The sequence below is a fragment of the Narcine bancroftii genome, chromosome 11, assembly GCF_036971445.1.
Source record: "Narcine bancroftii isolate sNarBan1 chromosome 11, sNarBan1.hap1, whole genome shotgun sequence".
In the NCBI taxonomy this organism is placed as follows: domain Eukaryota; kingdom Metazoa; phylum Chordata; class Chondrichthyes; order Torpediniformes; family Narcinidae; genus Narcine; species Narcine bancroftii.
The window spans coordinates 22,181,895-22,203,852 of NC_091479.1; the positions used below are offsets into that span (position 1 = coordinate 22,181,895).

The following is a 21,958-nucleotide window of genomic DNA, read 5'->3' on the forward strand; positions in this document are numbered from 1 at the left end:
TTTTACTTGTGCACTTTATTTTTCGCTCTGCATTGCACAGTTTGTTCACATTTTCTTATTTCTTTGTGTTTACATGTGTATGCTGAGTCAGTTTTTTCCCTCTGCATTGCAGACAGTATGTTCATATTTCTTTATTTGTTTACAGGTGTATGCTGTGTAAAGTTTTTTTTTGCACTAACAAGAAGTGTAAATCTGCCTCGTCCAAAGGAAAAAGAGTCTCAGGGTTGTATGTGATGGCATGTACGTACTCTGACAATGCAGACAGTACTGGTTGGGCCATGTCCATTGCATGACTGCCAAAGGACCTCCTCTAAACTAGCAATAAACAAGGGGAATGTTGGTAGACCCCAGCTTCTCTTCAAGGACCTCTGCAAGCGCGACATGAAAGTCTTAAAAATCAGCACAGAATGCTGGGAGGTTTCAGCAGATGGCCGCAACAAATGGCAAGGTACTCTTCATCAACACCTAGAGTAAGGCAAAACAGTAATCTTGAGTCAGTTTGAGGAGCTAAGCAAAGAGCACAGCGGACAGCAGGCAACAATTCAACAGAGCCTTAATATTTGCAGCAACTGTGGCAGAGCCTGCTGTTCCAGAATCGGCCTCCACAGCCACAGTCGACGCTGCTAAACAAAGCAGTGACTACCTGAGCCGCAAAATCCATGGCTGATCACAACCGGCGAAGGCCAAGAAGAAGACTCTGACAAGGAACCTGAAACGTGTCTATGGAGTGACTCTCTCCTGCTTCTCTTTCTCTTACGATTGGGGGTGCCAGGCTGTACTAGTGGCACCTCTTTGAGTGCCTTGGCGGCAGTCCAAAGTTGACTAATTTTGTGTATTATTGCATTTTGTGTATTATATGACAGTAAAGGAATCTTAATGGACAAAATAAACCAAAAAACTGCAGTTCAAAGATACTGAAATCTAAAACAAACCACTCAGCAGGTCAGGAGTCATCCACGGAAAACGAAGCAGTCAACATTTCAGGTCCAGAATTCTTCTTCAGAACTGGAAAAAGAGAGAAGAACATGCAGGTTTTCAGTCTCACAGAAGGTGGAGAAGGCTGAGTCCCAAATGGATTAATGGGGAAGTTAGTTCGAAAGACATTAAGGAAATGTGCTGGCAACAGTGAGGCTGTAGGGCAAGCCCAGCACACCCAAGCATTGGAGGTTAAGAAATTCATTTGGCTAATCCTGGGATTAGAGTGTCTTATCACAAGCAGGTAAAGAAGTTGAATCTATTTTATTTGTAAATTTAGATATACAGTACAGTGACAGGCCCTTTTGGCCCAGGAGCCCGTGCCACCCAATTACACCTAATGATTGACCTACATCTCTGGTGCATTTCCTTGGAGTTAGAAGAATTCGGGTGATCTTACTGAAATTTAAAAAAAGATACATCAGAGCAAGACAAAATAAGACTGAAAAATATGTAAAACTATATCAAAAGAGGGTGACAAAAGGAGAACTGGTTGGTTAAAAAAAATGAAAGGAAAGGTCAATTAAAAAGACAAACTCTTTAAAAAAGGACAGAAGTGTCAAAGACACAAATAGGACACAAGAATCGGGAAGAAAATTGTCAAAAAGAACACTGAAAGATACTGAAACAAAGAAGCAAGATTAGAAGCGGCAAAAACGAGACACTCAGATGGACACCCCTGGACACTGAAACAGACACTACAAAACTCTAAAAGAATAAAAGTCACTCAATAAGGTCCATGGAGAAGAATGGACTCGGTCTCTGCTTTGAATGGACTCCAATAATAACTTGGTTTTGAACCGATTTGAAGTGTGTGAACGTGCTCTGAGCTTTTAAACACTGCATTAAAAGTTTGGCAACTCTTAAGTTCCTTTTTTAAGTTAAAAGAGTGGGGGAGGAAATGAACCAGTTGTTCAGTGTTGTTCAGTGTGTGGTTTTCAAGTTCATGACTGTACAGACAAAAGAGAATTTCTCCGGACCACGATGCACAATAAATCACAGGTTTTATTTTGAATTTATTCTATTTCATTAAGAGCCAGGGAATAGGATGTGATGAAGAGAAAGTTTCAAAATGCAATACTGTGGGTACTTTAATTCTCATTTAAATGAACCAATTTAATGTGAAATAAAATCTCCGAACTACCTTTGCTTGAGGAGCCAGGGTTTTAAGAAGGCGCATGTAGATTGTGAAAGTGTGTGAAGATCCACCCCCAGTTACCCGTTGGTATTTTGGTATGAGTGCTAAAGGTTCATTTCACTGTGGTAAATTAACAGTTTTTTTAAAAAAAAACTTTCACAGTTAATTGGAAAAGTTCCTAAAGAAAACGCAAGCCTGGATTTTTCCCACTTTCAGCAGTTCTTTCCCATTTTACTTCCTTTTCCTTTCGCTTACATTTTAAAATAAGATTCATGATCTGAATTAGGACTGGAAGAAATACTAATTTGAATTCCACATTCCAGTCAAGTCTGGGTTATTTCAAAATGTTAAGCTTCAAACGAAATTAAAAGTGAATTAAGATTGGTAACTTGGAATTTTAAATTAAGATATTGGAAAATCGCTTGCAAATAATTGGTGGTAACCTTAAATGGTGTCAATCTTTATTCTTCAAATTTTTAATCCTGATCTTGCTCGTATTTTTATTGGTCGGACTGTTTTACTTGTTTCGCCCCACTTTTACAATTCACAAAATCTCTGCAAATTTTATGCAAGTACAAAAAATGTAAAAGGTGAATGGGTTGAAAAAGGTCTCCTCTGTGTGCCTTCAATTCCACACTGCTCATTCCGACAACTGCTCATGTACGCTCTCTGAAATAATTTGACTGAAGGATTTTCTTATACAACCATGTCAAGAATTTAAAGTGTGCATTTCAAAGACCAGTTTCTATTTAAAAAAAAATAATAGTTGTGGATGAGTGACTGGTCTGTATTGTCATGTTTTATAAATATACCATAAAACTCCTGTTTGCCAGCACCTGTGGGGATGCCAGATAAATGTGTTTTCCGGTTGCTCGAGGCTTATTCTTACTAATACATTTGTATTAAGAATAAGTTTATAAGACAAAAATACTATACTGTACTTAAACTGAACAAGCTTCACTTGCATGAATAAATAAACCTTAAAGCATTTTACTTTATTTTCAGTCACATTCTTTGAAAACATTTAACTATCTCTGCCAACAAGGGCTCAGTGACCAATTTAAACAGAGTCTTAGTAAATATTTCAGTTGGTACTTATCAGAGATGCTTATTTTAATTTAAGCTTCCTCCCCACCTCCATCTTCCCTTTTTTATTCCCCTTTGTCTGTTTCCACCTATCGCTTTCCAGCCTCTCTCCCAACTCCACCCCCTCCATGGAGCTGCTTGAAAGATGATCAATAACATTATAGATAATTAACCCCACTGTCCCCCAAGTTTTCAGATAAAGCCTCTGATTGGGGCAACTCTTACAAAGTAGGGATAAGGAGACACTTTAAGAGAGATCCCCCCTCCCATCCCCAATGGCTAGCGGCATTAACCAGCTCTTCATCCTGGGCGACGCCATTGGTGTTTCACACAGCTTTACTCAAACAGCTGCTATGAGTAAAATACAACCAAGGCTCTCCACTGGCTGAATATTTGCTCCCATCTTTACCAAAAGTTAATGTGTTACTTCAGAGAATACTTTTATAATTTTAAGCTTGTATTTTTTAACCTATTATTTTATTCTTATTTATTTTAATTTTTAAAATGTATTTTCCTTGATTTTTTTGCTGGTTGCGTGAGGCTGCCAGTTGCTTGATTTCCAGATTCAAGGGGTTCTTCTGTAATATGTTTTGATATGGTTTATTTAATTTGTCCCAGAGAACACAAATTAAAATGAATGGACATAAGAGACTGCAGATGCTGGAATCTAGAGACAAAAAATGCTGGCGGCTTCAGCAGGTCAGGCAACAGCCCTGGACAATTGACAGTTAGATCGAACTGCTGCTTCAGGACTGCAAGGAGAGCGATAGGGGCGGGTCAGTGGATCAAGGAAGAGTGAAGGATAATGGACATATGGGGGCAGATGGGGGAGTAGAAGGGGTGGAGTTGGGAGAGAGGCTGGAAAGCGATAGGTGGAAACAGACAAAGGGGAATAAAAAAGGGAAGATGGAAGTGGGGAGGAAGCTTAAATTAAAATAAGCATCTCTGATAAGTACCAACTGAAACATTTACTAAGACTCTGTTTAAATTGGTCACTGAGCTCTTGTTGGCAGCCTTGTGGGCTGATTATGAGGGAAACCTTGGGAGTGAACTTGCAATGAAGATAAAACAATTGGATCAGTGCGGGAGTAAAGAGATGTTTGATGGCTGGTACAGACTTATTGGGCTGAAGGGCCTGCATCCATGCTGTGTGTCTATGTGATATATCATTTGTGGTCAGGAAGACACATGGTTCGAAAATGATAGTGAGAAACAAGTCAGAAACTTAAACCAATAGCCAAGCCACATATCCTCTTGCAGATCCTTATGAGCCTTTTGGTGTTTTTTTCTAAGAATATACTTCATTCATTAAACTTACAGGTCATTGACATGCTGGACAATCATAAGAGCAGCCATTTTGTTCCATTTGCTGCCTCTTCCACCCTCCTCTCTTCTTCTCCCCCACCTTATTATTCAGGCATCTGCCTGCTTTTAGCTCATACAAATGGCTCAGGCCAGAAAGGTTGGCTATCCTTTACTTCCTACAGGCACTGCATGATCTGGTGAGTTTTTCTAGCACTCTTGTGTATTGCACTACAATCCCAGCATCTGCAGACTTTCCTGTTTAACTCCAACCCACTAAGTATGGTGTGTGGGTGATAGGCAGATGAATCAGGTAGGAAAGGGGCACGAAACTGGTGACAGGGACGCTGGGAACTTCTGTGCAGATCACAAATACATTGAAAGGAGCACAAGGGTACCGAGTTACCTGATATTGGAATGAGCTGTTCCAATAGTTTGTGGCTGCAGAGAAGGCTGAGGATAGACAGATCAATGTGGGAATGGGAAGGTGGTTGAAATTGCATGCAATCAGAAGGTCAGGGTGGCCATTTGTGGCCAAAGGGTGGGGGTTCTCCAAAACAATCACCTAGTCTAAGCTTGATCTCACTGACGTAGAGGAGCCCTAAATGCAGTGGATGGGGCTGGAGGAGGTGCATGCAAATCTTTGCCTCTCCTGGAAGGGTTGTTTAAGTCTTGGGATGATGGTGAGGGGGGTGAAATATGGCCATGTGTTGAATCTCCTGCGGTTGCAGGGGAATGCACTAGGGGTCAGAAACAGGTAGATGTGGAGCATTGAACAGGGTCTCTGCAGAAGGCAGAAAGGAAAGGGGAGAGTGGAAGATGCAATGGGTGGGATTCCATTGTAGCTGGTGGAAATGGTGAAGTGCTGGATGTAGTGGGTCAAGGGGCAAAAAATGTGGACTAAGGGAACTCCATTTCCATGCTGTCTGGAAGTGGGGGGTGTAATAATCAGAAAGCTGAGGAAATATGACTAAGGGCATTCGTCAGCCACTCTGGTGTTTTAAAAGGGCATGGGGACTAGGTCAGTTCAAGGGGAGTGCATCCAGTGAACCAAGCCATTGAGACTTTAGAAAGACTGGATGGAGGATTGTTGAAGTGCCTAAAGAAATCTCTTGGTGCCTGCCACATTGACCACCGCCAGTGGGCTGATAACGCCTCAAACCGTGCATCTTGGCGCCTCACAGTTTGGCGGGCAGCAGCCTCCTTTGAAGAAGACCGCAGAGCCCACCTCACTGACAAAAGGCAAAGGAGGAAAAACCCAACACCCAACCCCAACCAACCAATTTTCCCTTGCAACCGCTGCAATCGTGTCTGCCTGTCCCGCATCGGACTGGTCAGCCACAAACGAGCCTGCAGCTGACGTGGACTTTTTACCCCCTCCATAAATCTTCGTCCGCGAAGCCAAGCCAAAGAAGAGACTGTATGTTTAATATACAGTAAAACCCTGGTATCCAGATTTCAAGCAACTGGCAGCCTTAAGCAAAAAAAAAATCGAGGAAAGTAAATTTTAAAAATGAAACTAAATAAGAATAAAATAATAGGTTAAAAATATGTAGGTTTAAAATTGTAAAAGTAAGTGTTCTCTGAAATAACACATAAACCTTTAGTTAAGATGGAAGCAAATATTCAGCCAGCGGAATGCCTTTGATCGTGCTTTTCTTGTATCAGTTGTTTGAGTAAAGTTGTGCGCCCAGGATGAAGAACTGGTTGATGCCGCTCGCCGTTGGGGTGACTTTCTTAAAGTGTCTCCTTATCCCTGCTTAGTAAGAGTCTCCCTGGTCAGAGGCCTTATTTGTAAACTTGTGGGGGGGGGGGGCGTTAATTATTTATAATGTTATTGTTCAGCTTTCAGGAGGCCCTGATGCAGCGACAGTTAGATGTTTTCAAAGAATGTGACTGAAAATAAAGTTAAATGCTTTATGGTTTATATATTCATACAAGTGAAGTTTGTTCAGTGCAAGTACAGTAGAGTATTTTTGTCTTTTAAACTGTTTATTCTTAATGCAGGCTTTGTAAGAGCATGTCTCAAGCAACTGGAAGATACACATCCAGCATCTACCAATCCCCATAGATGCCTGATACCGGGGTTTTTACTGTAGTTATCAATAGATTTTCAGTTATTAAGGTACATGGGTTTGTACTGGAAAATGTTGCTGAGTTAAAAGGTAAGTTAAATGAATGACAGAGGAAGCTTAACCCTGCCGCCATTTCCTGTTATTTTGGGGAAGTGCTGAGACAGGCAAGAAACCCTCTGCCCGTAACCGTGCACATCTCCAATACAAACTGCAGGCACATGACTGGACCACTCGATGGCACTGCAGTATTATCAAAATAAACCCGACTATCTTATTTAAATGATGCAAAGCAAAGGCCTGCCAATTGACAGGGGGAAAAAAATCAGATTCAAAATTGTGCAAATTCGTTGGAAACTTTGAAAGAAAATTGGGAGAATGGCACAAAATGAAATACGAGAAAACCTGAATGATCAGTTCTAGTGAAAATGAGAAAAGAATGTTTGAAAAATAACAAAAACTTAAAAATGCAAATAGTAAAAAATGTGATAATACAATTGAGAAAAGTCCAACAAGGGAAATGTGAAAAAATCTGCTAAAATAAGGAAATGTAAATCATTTCAAAGAATATTTGAAATATGAGAAAAATATTTGAAAATTTGCAATGTGATCAATAAGAAAATGTAGAAAATTCTCTCTGTGAAAAAGAATATGAAACATTTTTTTAAAATTGCAGATTAAAAGATTCGAAAGAATATTTTCAAGAGAACAATCTGAATGTTTCTGGTCCCATGGCAACACAAGGAAACCCACACACACATGGGTGGAACATACAAACTCCTAACGGACAGTGGCCGATTCCAACCCGCACTCACCGTACTGCCCTAAGTCAGTGAGGTTTAGTGAATGGTTAAGATGCAATCGGTTTCTACAAAGGTGGATTTAACTTGACTCCTGAAGGCTCCTCTGGTTTTCATTCTCTTTAAAATGACAATTCTTTGTGCCACTGATGTAAGGTGAGGGAAGGCTTCTGAGCTGTTGTCAGATATTCCATTCTGAAGTGACGGACTCAACAAATCCAACATTTCTTGCCTGGAAATTTAAATAATCAAATAGAGCATGTTTTCCCCTCTGCCTCAGATAGAGAGATGTTAGTACTGATCTTGGAATTGATGCAGCTCTGCCCCAATCAAATTATCTTAGTGCCTCTTCTCTCCGCTTAGCACTGCATCAATATTAAATTAATCCCACTAACTCATTTTATCTCATTAATTCCTTGCCATATCATTATCTTGAATCAATCCCAAACAATCTCTCCTCAGGGACCTGTCCTTAGCCCAGCCATTTTCAGCTGCTCTCATGATGACCTTCCCTCTACGGAGATCAGAAGAGATGTTTATTGATGATTGTGCAATCTTCACAACTCATTAGATAAGGAAGCAAGACCTGGACAACACTCAGACACGGGTCATTTAGTGCCAAGTAACAATCACACCACATAAATATCAGGCCATACATCAAGACAGAGTCTGTCCTTGCCCTTGCAATATTATTACTAAATCCCCTTGCTACCACAGAAGAACAGGAGATCTGCAAACTCCACATTTTTGACAGCACTCAAGGTCAGGTTTGGTCTTTTGGCGATGTGTACTGAAATAGATCAGATAGAGCAGAAGTAGGCCCATTGAGTCTACTCCAGCATTCCAATCATGAGCTGATCCATCCTCCCACTCAGCCCCACTCCCTGGCTTTCTCCCCATAGCCCTTGATGCCCTGACTAATCAAATGCCTTCAGTACACCCAACGACCTCGCTTCCACAGCCACCTGAGGCATCAGGTTCCACAGACTCATGACCCTCTGACTAAAGAAATTTTTCCGTGTCTGTTTTAAATTGATGGCCTTTTATCCTGAATCTTGTCTGAGAATCCCGACCCCTGGGAAACAACCTTGCCACATCTACTCTGTCCAATCCTTTTGGCATTCAAAATGCCTCTATGAGGTGTTCCCCCCCCCCCCCCCCCATCTTTCTGTACTCCAAGAGCCGACAAATGTTCCTCATATGCTTTCATTTCTGGTATCATTCTACTAAATCTTCTCTGAATCCTCTCCAACACCAGTACATCTTTTCTCAAATAAGGTGCCCAAAACTGTAGACAATATGACAAGTGAGGTCTCACCAGTGCTTCATAGAGTCTCAACATTACATCCCTGCTCTTATATGCTATTCTTCTAGATAAGAATGCAACATTACATTCATCTTCTCAACCTGGAGGCTAACCTTTAGGGCATCCTGCATTAGGATTCCCAAATCCCTTTGCACCTAAGAATTTTGAATTTACTCCCCATCTAAATAATAGGCTCCCCATCTATTTCTTCTACCAAAGCATTCAACCATGCATAGCAATATGTTGCTACACTCCAGCATCATTTCAAAACTGTCACTAGAGGAGTGAGGGAACAACTCTGTTGCACCACTATACCACCCATAGGTGTCCTATAGACCTTTGCTCTTGTATTTGCACCCTCTGCCAAGTGCAACATTCCAGTTTGGTTAACCAACCACTTGGCTCTGCGCACAGTTTGCGTTGACCCTAATGCACAGCATGAAACAGATCTTTTGTACCAATGATTAACTGCCCATTTACTGATCCAATTTTATTCCCCTATTCACATACCACTGACCTATGCACAAGGAGCAATTTACAGCAACCAATGAATCTACTGATCTGCACATCTTTGGGATCCGGGAGGAAACCAGAGGATCTGGAGGAAATCAAGCAGTCACGAGGAAAACATACAAACCTGTTATACTAGTACATTGCCCACATAGCAAATTGTTTTGGTCAGTCCGATTCATTTTCTGCATTTGCAACTGATCTTGGTGCAGTCAGTGAAAGGTTTTACCAGGACATGGCGACCATGGAAAAGTGGTATCAGGGCAACTGGAATCCACCAAAGAGGGCTGACTATTGTTAGACACTGATATGAAAGGCATCAGATGCTAAGTACAAATGAAAATTAGCAGCAAAACATTTTTAGATTAGTTGAACTCGCACAATGTGTCAGCGTCAGTATGCGACGAAGCTTGCTAAATTTGATAAAAGTTAATGTTTCTCCAATTTCCCACTTGATACAGCAAATCTGAGAGGCACCAGATGCTAAATACAAATGAAAATTAACAGCAAAACATTTTTAGATCAGTTGAACTCGCACAATGTGTCAGCGTCATTATGCGACGAAGCTTGATAAATTTGATAAAAGTTACTGTTTCTCCAATTTCCCACTTGATACAGCAAATCTGAGAGGCACCAGATGCTAAGTACAAATGAAAATTAGCAGCAAAACATTTTTAGATCAGTTGAACTTGCACAATATGTCAGCGTCATTATGCGACGAAGCTTGCTAAATTTGATAAAAGTTACTGTTTCTCCAATTTCCCACTTGATACAGCAAATCTGAAATTATCTTTGGGTTGAGCTTGATGTTGTCTTTCATAATACTCAATTTATTTTCAGGAAGCAAACCTTTTGAAAAAATTTGTTGTCCTGTGTAATTAATGGCATGGTTAGAGTAGAGGTTGGAGTGACACTATTACAACCCAGGTTCAAATTCTTTATTGTAAATAATATATTGTGAATAAAGTGTATCAAATCTATAGATTTTCATCAATGTTACATTTATTCTCTAAATACACCATTATGATCCTTGTAGCATCTTGTTGCTTCTCCCCCTTCTGTTGTTTGAGGGACTTCCCCTTGGTCTCAGCCTCTCCATGCCCAATAACGGAAGGACTCTAGATTGTGGTCCTTCACTGCAGTGTCGTTGCATTGGCTGCACCAAGCCTCAATACGTCCTTTAGCACGTACTCCTGCAGCCTGGAACGTGCCAGTTGTCAGCATTCCCTCACCGAAATTTCCAGTTACTGAAAGACCAACAGGTTTCGGGCAGAGCAAAGCGTGTCCTCCACCAAATTCAGATTTATTGTCAGAGAACATACATAACATCACACAACATGCGGGCCAGGCAGAATTTCCACTTATTGGTAGTGCAAGAAAAACTACTCAATGTACACATGTAAACAAATAAAGAAATGTAAACATATGAGAGAAAAAATGCAGAGAATGGTGGGCACTTGGAATGCCAGGTGATGGTGGTGGTGGAGGAGGCTGAAACATTAAGGACATTTAAGAAACTCGCAGAGAGACACATGGATGAAAGGAGGGTTATGAAGTAAGAAGGGTTTAGTGCTTATTTTTGATAGGAATATATAAGTCCGCACAACATCAAGGGCTGAAGGGCCTGTGCTTGGACATGAATTTTCCAGGTATTTCCAAGTTTTTAAAATCCATTTTCCATGTTTTTGAATGATTTCTGCATTCAGGAGCTCGGATCAGGGCCCGTCAGTCTTCTCACTGCTACTGTCAAGCAATGGTCCTTGGACTCCTCGATGGGGAGGTGTCAGTGATTGGCAACAGCCATCATTTTTTTGAAAGTCGAGAACAAGGTGGAATAAAGCAGTGGTGATCATTATAACTGGGAACAAGGTGGAATAAAGCAGTGAACACAGCATGAAGGTAACAAAATGGCATGGAGGGGGAAAAGAATAAATTAACAAATCACTGTAAGGATTTTCAAACATTTTCAAAGTCAATAAAAGTGTTATTTGGGTACAGTGACATATTCACGTTATTTAGTAATGTCTATTTTTTAATTTGAAATGCAAAAAAAGAAGCTTGAAACAGATAATGTTGTCTCTCCTAAACTTTCCTCCCTTCACTTTGTACAGATGTCCTCTGGTGTTTGCTATTCCTGTCCTGGGAAACAAACGCTGGTTCTCAACCCTACCTATGCCTTTCAGAATCTTGTAGACCTCTATTAAGTCTCCTCTCATCCTTCTGTGCTCCAAAGAGAAAAGTCCTAGCTCTGCTAACCTTACTTCATAAAGACTTATTTTCATTCTATAAAACATTTAAAGATTTATTAATTCCTCCCCTCCTGGAAGTAATCAACCAGATTGATAAAACACAAAGCTTACCAGATTCATGTAAAACAGCAATAATTACAGTAATACTAAGCAAGGGAAAGATCCACTCGCACCAGCGTCATATAGACCAATATCATTACTTAACACAGATTATAAGATAATAGCTAAACTATTAGCAAACAGATTAGCAGAGTATGTACCTAAAATGGTAAATCTAGACCAAACTGGATTTATTAAAAAAAGACGCACAACAGACAATATTTGTAAATTTATTAACTTAATTCATGCAGTAGAAGGGAGTAAAGCGCCAACAGTAGCAGTTGCTTTAGACGCAGAGAAGGCCTTTGACAGAGTAGAATGGAATTATTTATTCAAAGTATTGCAAAAATTCAGTTTACCAGAGAAGTATATTAATTGGATTAAAGCATTATATAAAGGGCCATTGGCGAAAGTGATAATAAATGGATATATATCAAAGCAATTTAACTTAAGCAGGTCAACACGGCAGGGATGCCCACTATCACCCTTATTGTTCGTGTTAGCTATAGAACCACTAGCAGAATTGATAATAAAAGACAAGGAATATAAAATCAGTTTATTTGCGGATGATGTTATAGTATACTTAACAGATCCAGAACTATCAATAAAAGAATTATATAAGAAATTGAAGGAATATGGAGAAGTGTCGGGTTACAAGATTAATGTAAATAAAAGTGAAGCAATGCCAATGAATAATGCGGATTTCACAAAATTTAAGAAGGAATCACCATTCAGATGGCAAATGCAAGCAATAAGATACCTAGGTATACAAATAAATAAAAATCTCGGCCATCTATATAAACTCAATTATTATCCACTAATGAAAAAATTACAGGACGATTTAGAGCATTGGAAAGATTTACCATTAACACTAATAGGAATGTTAAACTGTATTAAAATGAACATTTTCCCAAGGATATTATACCGATTTCAGGCATTGCCAATACACTTGACAGAGAAATTCTTCAAGGAGTTAAAGAAAATAATAAGGAAATTTTTATGGAAAGGGGGGAAACCGAGGATAGCACTAGATAAATTAACAGAATGGTATAAACAAGGAGGCTTACAACTGCCAAACTTTAAAAATTATTATAGAGCCGCACAATTAAGATACCTATCAGATTTTTATCAAACAAGGGAAAAGCCAGATTGGACTAGATTAGAACTAGATAAAATAGGGGAAAAGATACCTGAACTCCATGGGATAAAAAATTGGTACAACGTAGGAGTTCTCCAGTATTACATCATCTACTCAATATTTGAAAGAAGATTCATGTAGAAAGGAATAAAACAAATTACCAAAACTAATATTGACGCAAAATCAGTTACTCCCTTTTACAATAGATAACCTTTCCTTTAGAGAATGGGAGAAAAAAGGGATTAAAAGAATAGAAAATTGTTTTTCAGGAAATAGATTATTATCCTTTGAACAAATGAAAGATAAATGCAATATAACTCAAGATACAGTGCTGGCATATTACCAATTGAGATCCTACTTGAAGGACAAATTAGGAAGCAGTCTGAGGTTACCAGAGGGAAGTAACTTTGAATATGTGATTACAGATACAATGATAATCAAAAGATTTATAACAAATATGTATATTAAACTGCAAGAAAAGGAGAATGAGGAAACAAATGGTAAAACTAAACAAAAATGAGAACAAGATTTAAATATAAAGATAAAAAAGGATGAGAAATACAATAAATACGAGGTTACGTATGATACAATATAACTGGATACACAGGCTATACATTACACCTCAAAAGTTTAATAAATGGGACCCAACAGTATCTGACAGATGTTTTCGTTGTAAAAAAGAAATGGGAACAACAATTCATGCAATCTGGACATGTGAGAAAGTAGAAAAATTTTGGGAAGATCTAAACCAAATATTAAATAAAATTACAGAAAACAATATACCAAAAAATCCAGAGATCTTCCTCCTAAGTAACATAAAAAACAAAGAATTTGGAATTGATTTGAATGGTGCACAAAAAAGATTTGTTAAGATAGCTCTAGCCGTAGCAAAAAAATCTATTATGTCAACCTGGAAATTGGAAGATAATTTGAAAATACAACAATGGTATATAGAAATGAATAAATGTATTCCATTAGAAAAAATAACATAGTTTAAGAAATAATATTGAAATATTTGAACAAATATGGGAGCCTTACATGAAACACAATAGAGAAAACCTACCGGGGACATTCACTACCTAAATTAACGAAAGGAGAAGGAAATGAAAAGAATTGACTCAGTGGAATTTCTTGTTTATTTTTATTGAATGACAACATTGTTTGACTGGTTTAATGTATCTTAGATTTTGTACTTTAAATGGATGGGGGGGGGGAGGGTGGGATGGGAGGAGGGTGGGGGGAGAAAATGACACTGTATATATTTGAAAAGGAAAATGTATGTATCATGGTCAATGTGGTTTATGGTGTGGAAAATAAAAATTTTTAAAAAAAGCAAACAAAAAAAAATAAAGACTTATTTTCCAATCCAGGCAACATCCTGGTAAATCTCCTCTGCACCCTCTCCCTAGCTTCTACATCCTTCCAATGCTCTAAGTGTGGTCTCACCAGAGGTTTGCAGAGTTGCAGCATGCCCTCTCATCTCTTGAACTCACTCCCCCAACTAATCCCAGCATAGGTTAATTGTCCTGTCGATCTATGCGGCAACTTTGAGATGCATGGATTTGGACCCCAAGGATTTCTCCCTCTGTTCATCCACACTCCACATGGTTCCTACACTCTTTTACATTTGTGGCAGCTGCAGTGGGAGCCCTCCATCCTCCCTCTACCTCATTTCACAGCCACCATCTCTCCTTTAGTTTCCTGATCTGCTCATATGCAGATACTGCTTGACCCATGGAGTTCATCCAGCTCTTTTCACCTCTTTCCAACTTCTTGCCTCAGTCAATTTCAACTCCATCAGAACAGCCTTATGCTCAGAGTATCACTCTCAGGTTTAGTTGGATGGACAAAGGAAAAATGGAACTTAATCCAAGAGGAACTCAGATTTCAGATTTATTGTCAGAGGACATACATGACATCACATACAATCCTGAGATTCTTTTTTCTCTGGGCCAGGCAGAATGACCACTTATTGGTAGTGGAAAAAAAAAACTCTACTCAAAGTAAACGTAACAAATAAAGAAATGCAAAAGAGATCGACTGCGATACAGAAAGGGAGAAAAAAATCATTATAGTATATAAAGGCCCCTAAATGGGTCCCTGATTGAGTCTGTTGTTGAGGAGTCTGATGGTGGAGGGGGTGCAGCTGTTCCTGAACCCAATGGCCCCGAGACCTCTTTCCTGATGGCAGCAGCAAGAACAGAATATGTGGGTGGTGTGGATTCTTGCTGCTACTTGGCGGCAGCATTCCCCCGAGATGTTGGGGAGTATTTTTCCTGTGATGTCCTGGCCTGCGTCCACTGCCTTCTGCAGAGCTCTAGGCTCAGGGGTATTGGAGTCCCCGTACCAGGCCATGATGCAGAGGAACTGCATTATAAATGAGGCCATGGATAAGGTGGCTGAAGGGCATGCTTCTGTAATGTGTTTGTATATCTGGAAGAATGTTGAGTGGTGTGGAGGAATTGAGTGACTTTGGAATATACCATCCACAAATCTTTAAGGATGGGGGGGGGGGGGCGGGCGGTGGTCAATAGTTCAATAAATTGCATCAAAAGGCACACAGGATATTTGGTTTCTGGTAAAAACACATTGCTGGAGAAACTCAGCAGGTCAGACAATGTACATTATACATAATCCAAGTTCAAGATACATAATCAACTTTTTGGGCCTGAGCCCTTCATCAAGGAATGAGCAAAATGTTGGCAGGCGTCCGAACAAAATGATGGATGGGAGGGGCAGGTGGAGGAGTGCAGTCCCTTCGGCAGGAGGTAATAGGGGGATAAGGGAGGAAGGGCAAACATGAAGAGAGTGAAGGGGGTGGAGGAAAGAAGGCAAAGGAATGAGAAGGGAGTAGGCTAGCAGAAACCGGAGAAGTCCATGTTAATGCCATCTGGTTGGAGAGAGCCCAGACCGAATATTAGTAGGTGTTGCTCCTTCAATTTACGGGCAGCCTTGGTTTGACAGTGCGAGGTCACGGACGGACAGGTCAGCGCAAGAGGGGGGTGCAGAATTGAAATGGTTGACCACTGGGTGATCCCTGTCACTGATGCGGACAGAGCGAAAATGCTCAATGAAGCGATCTCTGAGTCTGCATCCAATCTCTGCAATGTAGAGCAGGCTTCAACGGGAGCACTGGATGCAGTAGAAGACAGGGATCTCCCAGTGGCCAAACATTTTTCTGCACTGTACTCCTGTGCTGACGTGTTTGTCTATGGCCTCGTACGGTCAAACCAAGCCCACTCTTAAATTGGAGGAGCAACACCTAACATTCTGTTTGGGCACTGCCCAACCGGATAGCATCGGCATTGACTTCTCCAGTTTGTGCTAACCCACACCCTGCTCTCCCTCTTACCCATCCCTCTGTCTCTTTTTCAATTTTTTTATTAAACATATTATAATAAACAATACACGAGGAGAGAATACGAATCAAATAGTAAAAACAGAAACGTCAATATATTGCAATACATAATACAACGTATAACATTATAACATATTGAACAATATTGTCCCTTTCTTCTCAATGAGAAAAAAAACTTTTTATGTTAAAACCCCACCAAACCCATAAACAAAAAAGAAACAACAACAAAAGAAAAAAAAAAAGACTGGGCAGTCTAACTGAGAGTTCACTACAACAGATCAATACAAACTATTTATCTGGTCCTTGCCAATGGAAAAAACAACAGAAATCCAGAACAGTCTGGAAAGTAAAGTCAAAATATAGATGAACTCATGTAAAATGACGCCGTCTCTTCAAACTCAATAGAGGTATCAAAAGTGCTATTTTTTTCTAAACTTAAACATGACATAATTTGAGAGAGCCATTGCATCAAAGTAGGATCTTTCCATTTACATAAAATGGCTCTCCTGGTCAACAGTGTAGTAAAGGGTACAACCCGATGTGCGGAGGTGGGAACTCGACTTGCCTCTTGAACTATAATTCCAAAAATGGCCGTCAGTGGATTCAGTTGCAATCTAACACCCAGTATAATTGACAAAATCTTGAAAATATCTGTCCAATACTTCTCCAATAAAGAGCAAGACCAAAACATGTGCATTAGAGTGGCTTCTTTCCTCCAGCTCTCCACCCTTTTCCCTCTCCATTCACCGAACCATCACCCCCTACTTGTGCCTTCCTTCCCTTATCTACTTTTACCTCCTGCCTGTGGGACAGTGCTCTTCTCCGCCCCTCCACCCACTGTTTTATTCAGTTATCTTCCATACCTCGATAAAGGGCTGAAGCCCAAAATGTTGGTTATGTATTTGCTACATAACGTACACTGTTTGACCTGCTGACTTTCTCCAGTATTGTGTTTTTAACTTCAATCACAGTGTCTGCAGACTTTTGTGCTTTACACTTGGGTTCTTGTCATCACAATACAGGCAAACTATCAGTGCACTGGAAAAACCCCAGAAGAATTGAATTTGTTGCCAGGATTGGAAAAACATGCAGCAAAGAACAATAAGATGTTAGTGATATTTTGTATGTGTAAAGTCAAGGGGCCTGTGTTGGAACCCTGGAAAAGTTAAAGCACAAGAGATCCTTTTGTGTTTGTCAATTGAAAATGAGTAGCTAAGACCAATTGCAACTTCTACTCCTCCATGTGCACAACCTCCCCTTAGGGCTGTCGTTGGGATGAGATTGGGAACTTTAAGTCTTTCAAAAGACAGGAGGAACTCAGCCGGTCTCGCAGCATCCAGGAGGAAACGATATATTACTGACATTTTGGGCTTCAGCTCGAAAAATTAAAGGCTGGGCTGAGAAAGGAGGAGGAGTACAGGCCAACAGACAAAAGGCTAGATAAGAGGAAAGGTAAGAATTGATTTTAGCTCTGTGAAAAGTGTGAGTAGTAAGCGTCATGATAATGAATATGTATTAGATGTACCGGAAGTCTCGTGGTATGAGAGAGAGATAAGAGCACAAGCAGGAGAACAAAGGAAACTGGAGAATAAAGACTCGGAGAAGTTTACCTGATAAAACTTGTGTTTGATGTTTTATTAACTTCACATTTCGGGCCACAAATGTGACATTGGCGACGAGGGTGAAAGAAGCTTGAAGAAAATTAAAGACTAAACAAGATTACAGAGGATTACAGACAACTTCAAGGTGATAAGAATTTTCTCTTTGACTCAGTACTTTTGGGGCTGGAATATTTCCTCATGGGTGGGGCAGACTTTCTAACACATAGTGGAATTGCTCATTTTGACCCGACGGGTGATGCAAGCACTGTAAGTGTGAAGTGGAAGGCATGGCTGGAAGAATTTGAATCCTACGCCGACAGTCGTGGCCTATTTCTAGATATCGGTACAGTTGAACAAAAAGCGCAGAGAAGGGCGTTACTTCTTTTCACGGCGGGACCTGCAGTTCGGGAAACATTTAAGACACTTTTGAATACTGGAAGAAAGGATGAGTACCGGAAAGCGGTAGATGCATTAAATGCACACTATGTAGTGACACCGAATGCTACATTTCAACGCCATTTGTTTCGGAGAACGAGACAAGAAGATGGCCAGACAATTGCTCAGTACGTGACGAGACTACGCCAGCTAGCTGTTGGATGCAATTACATGGCAGCTGATTTGGACAACCAATTATTGGATCAAGTCGTACAGCACTGCAGATCAGATAAACTCAGAAGACGTCTACTGGAAAGAGGGAGTGAGTTGGAACTCACCGATGCTTTAACCATTGCTGCTGCATTAGAGGCTGTTGAAGGGCAATTTCATACCATGACCCTGAAAGACAATTCAAGCCAGCAAATTAAGAGGCTCTCACATCGCCATAACCAGCCAAGATATACGTCGACACAGGACGTGGAGTGTTATCGATGTGGAAACCGAGGTCACTTTGGAAAAGACCCATATTGCCCGGCCAAAGGCAAAGTTTGCGGAAAGTGTGGAGGTAAGGACCACTTTGCAAAGAAGTGCAAAAGCAAGTCCAATGCAGACCAGAAGAGGAAGAGTACAACTTCCAAAGGCAAAGCCTGGGGGAAAGGAAAGTATCCTGGAAAGAAAGATTCCATTCGCCAGATAGACGGTGACGATGATGATACCCAGGAGGGACAGAGTTGTTACCAATTTACGTTGAATGAAGTACATCATGAGAAGGTCCCAGTGATCATTGGTGGAGTGACAGTGCAGGTCATTGTAGACTCAGGCAGTGACAGTAATGTGATTGATCGACATTTATGGGAGAAGTTGAAAAAGAAAAAGATCATCTGTACCTCAAAGAAGTGTTCCAAGAAACTGTATCCATACACAGCAACCAAGCCATTGCAGACCATTGGATGTTTTACTGCAACTGTTGAAGCTGGAGATAAGTACACCAAAGCAGAGTTTATGGACATAGAAGAGAGGGGAGAACCATTGTTGAGTAGAAGCACAGCGCAAGACCTGGCAATACTTCATATTGGAGCTTGTGTCAATTCAATTCAGTCATATGAGGATATGAAGCAAGAATTCCCCGCAGTCTTCCAAGGAGTAGGAAAGCTGAAAGGTCGACAATTGAAGCTAGCGGTAGATGAAACGGTCAAACCCAAGGCACAACCAATGCGCCGAACTCCGTTTGAACTTCGTGGGAAAGTCGAAGCCAAAATTAAAGAATTGATCGAACAAGACATTATTGAACCGGTGGAACATTCAACACAATGGGTCAGTCCCGTAGTGATTGTGCCCAAACCAAAGGGTGACATAAGACTATGTGTTGACATGAGAATGGCCAATGAAGCTATAATTAGAGAACGACACCCTATACCAACAGTGGAGGAAATACTTCAAGAACTAACTACCAGCAAGGTATTCTCAAAAATTGATCTGAAATGGGGCTATCATCAATTAGAGCTGGATCCAGGTTCCCGAGATGTAACAACATTTGTGACTCACTGTGGATTGTATCGTTACAAGAGACTATCATTTGGAATTAATGCAGCTTCGGAGATCTACCAGTATGAAATCCATCGAGTGATTCAAGGCATTCCTGGAGTTGCCAACATTTCTGACGACATCATAGTCCATGCACCAACGAAGGAAGAGCATGACAAACAGTTGAGGCGTGTACTATCTAGACTACAGGAGGCAGGCCTTACCGTGAATGGAAACAAGTGCCAGTTCGGTGTGTCAGAAATGGACTTCATGGGACACAGACTTACACGGGAAGGACTAAACCCTGTAGAGGCCAAGGTGAAAGCTATTGAAGAGGCACGTGCACCTCAGAACGCAACAGAGGTGAGGAGTTTCCTGGGATTGGTCAATTTTTGTGCAAAGTTCATTCCTAATTTCGCTACAGTGGCAGAACCACTAAGGAAACTAACCAGTTTTTTCATTTTGGATCTGAGCAGAAGAAAGCGTTCACAGCGCTGAAGCAAAGCCTGACAGATGCAAAAACTCTTGGATATTACGATCCGGCGGCATCAACCAAAGTCATAGCGGATGCCAGCCCGGTTGGTTTAGGAGCCGTGTTGGTCCAGATGCATGATGGAAGACCAAGAATCATTGCCTATGCCAGCAGATCGTTATCAGATGTGGAAAGAAGATACTCTCAGACAGAGAAAGAAGCACTCAGACTTGTATGGGCCTGTGAGAGGTTCCATGCATATTTATACGGCATTGAATTTGAACTCATCACAGATCATAAGCCATTAGAGGTGATCTATGCACCTAGATCCAAACCATGTGCCAGAATAGAGAGATGGGTACTCAGACTACAACCCTACAAATATAAAGTAATCCACATTGCAGGGAAAACAAACATTGCAGATCCGCTGTCCAGATTGGTGAAGGATGGTGGTCCACAATCCAAGTCAGAATTGGGAACAGAAACAGAGAGCTTTGTATGCTTCGTAGCTATTCAGTCGACACCGAAAGCTGTGACTACGAAGGAAGTCGAGAGAGAATCCAAACGTGATCCAGAACTCATGGAAGTAAGAGAATGCATACAGAGTGGACAATGGGACAAGTGTACTCACAAAGCTTACATTCCCATTAGAGATGAACTTTGTTGCATCGGACAGTGTGTATTAAGAGGTTGCGGATTGGTGATACCGCAAAGATTGAGACCGAAGATCGTATCCTTAGCGCATGAAGGACACCTAGGTATTGTTGGTACCAAGCAAAACCTCAGAACCAAGGTATGGTGGCCAGGTTGTGATAAAGACGCAGAGAAATTTGTTAAAACTTGTCACGGATGTCAAATCACAAGTAGGAGTAATCCGCCAGAACCGATCCGGAGTACGCAACTCCCGACAGGACCATGGATCGACGTAGCTGTTGATTTTCTTGGACCTTTACCGACGGGTGAATCAATTATGGTAGTGATAGATTACTACAGCAGATACTATGAGTACGTGGTGTTGAAGTCCACAACCACTGAAAAAACAATACAAGCATTAGCAGAGATATTCACAAGATATGGATTACCTGTTACATTATACTCTGACAATGGTCCACAATTCATTTCAGAGACATTTGCGGAATACATGAGGACCACAGGTATCCACCATCATAAAGTAACTCCGAAATGGCCGCAAGCCAACGGAGAAGTAGAGAGACAAAATCAGTCCATTGAAAAATGATTGAGGATTGCACACGCAGAAGGACAAAATTGGCGAGAAGCATTGCTATCTTATGTGGCTGTCTATCGAGCAACACCTCATGCAACCACTGGGAAAAGACCTGCAGAAGCATTTTTTGGGAGAAAAATCCGTACAAAAATGCCAGAAATAAGGAAATCCGAGACGACCAGGAGATGAGGGACCACGATGCTGAAAAGAAAGGTGCAGCAAAGCTGTACACAGATTCGAAACGTGGAGCCAAGTACTCAGACATCATGCCAGGAGATAATGTTCTAGTGAGGCATGAAACTGGTGGTAAGCTAGACACACCTTATTACCATCAACCCTATACTGTCGTATCCAGAAGTGGCAGTATGGTGACAGTCAAGTCTCCGACTGGAGTCCTGTATAAGAGAAATGTATCAAGTGTAAAAAGGTACCAGTCCAGAGATATATCGAGCGAAGAGGTTGAAAGGCCAATACGAGATGCTGAAACTGAGAGACCTGATGATGTTCCAGAGGCAGTTACCAGCACTCCTGATGAAGTGACTAGAGCGCCAGAAACACCCGAAGCCATGGCGAGCAGTATTTCCGACGCTGAGAGTGAACAACCGAGAAGCGACGACAATATCGCAGGCAGGCCGAAACGAAACCGGAAAGTGCCCAAACGAAACAAAGACTTTGTGCCATAGTTTTAATAAGAACTTTGGGACAGTATTTTAATCTTATATCATAAA

The 21,958-nt window shown here is 40.8% G+C and overlaps 1 long non-coding RNA gene across 1 annotated transcript in view; it reads right to left on the reverse strand.

Moving 5' to 3' along the window:
• Positions 1 to 21,958, reverse strand: part of LOC138745662 (uncharacterized) — a 23,546-nt gene continuing 1,588 nt past the window's right edge. The window contains exons 2-3 of the long non-coding RNA XR_011346396.1: positions 933 to 1,005; positions 1 to 465 (exon numbers count right to left, since the gene is read on the reverse strand). This is a non-coding gene — a long non-coding RNA (uncharacterized lncRNA). The remainder of the gene's footprint in view (positions 466 to 932; positions 1,006 to 21,958) is intronic.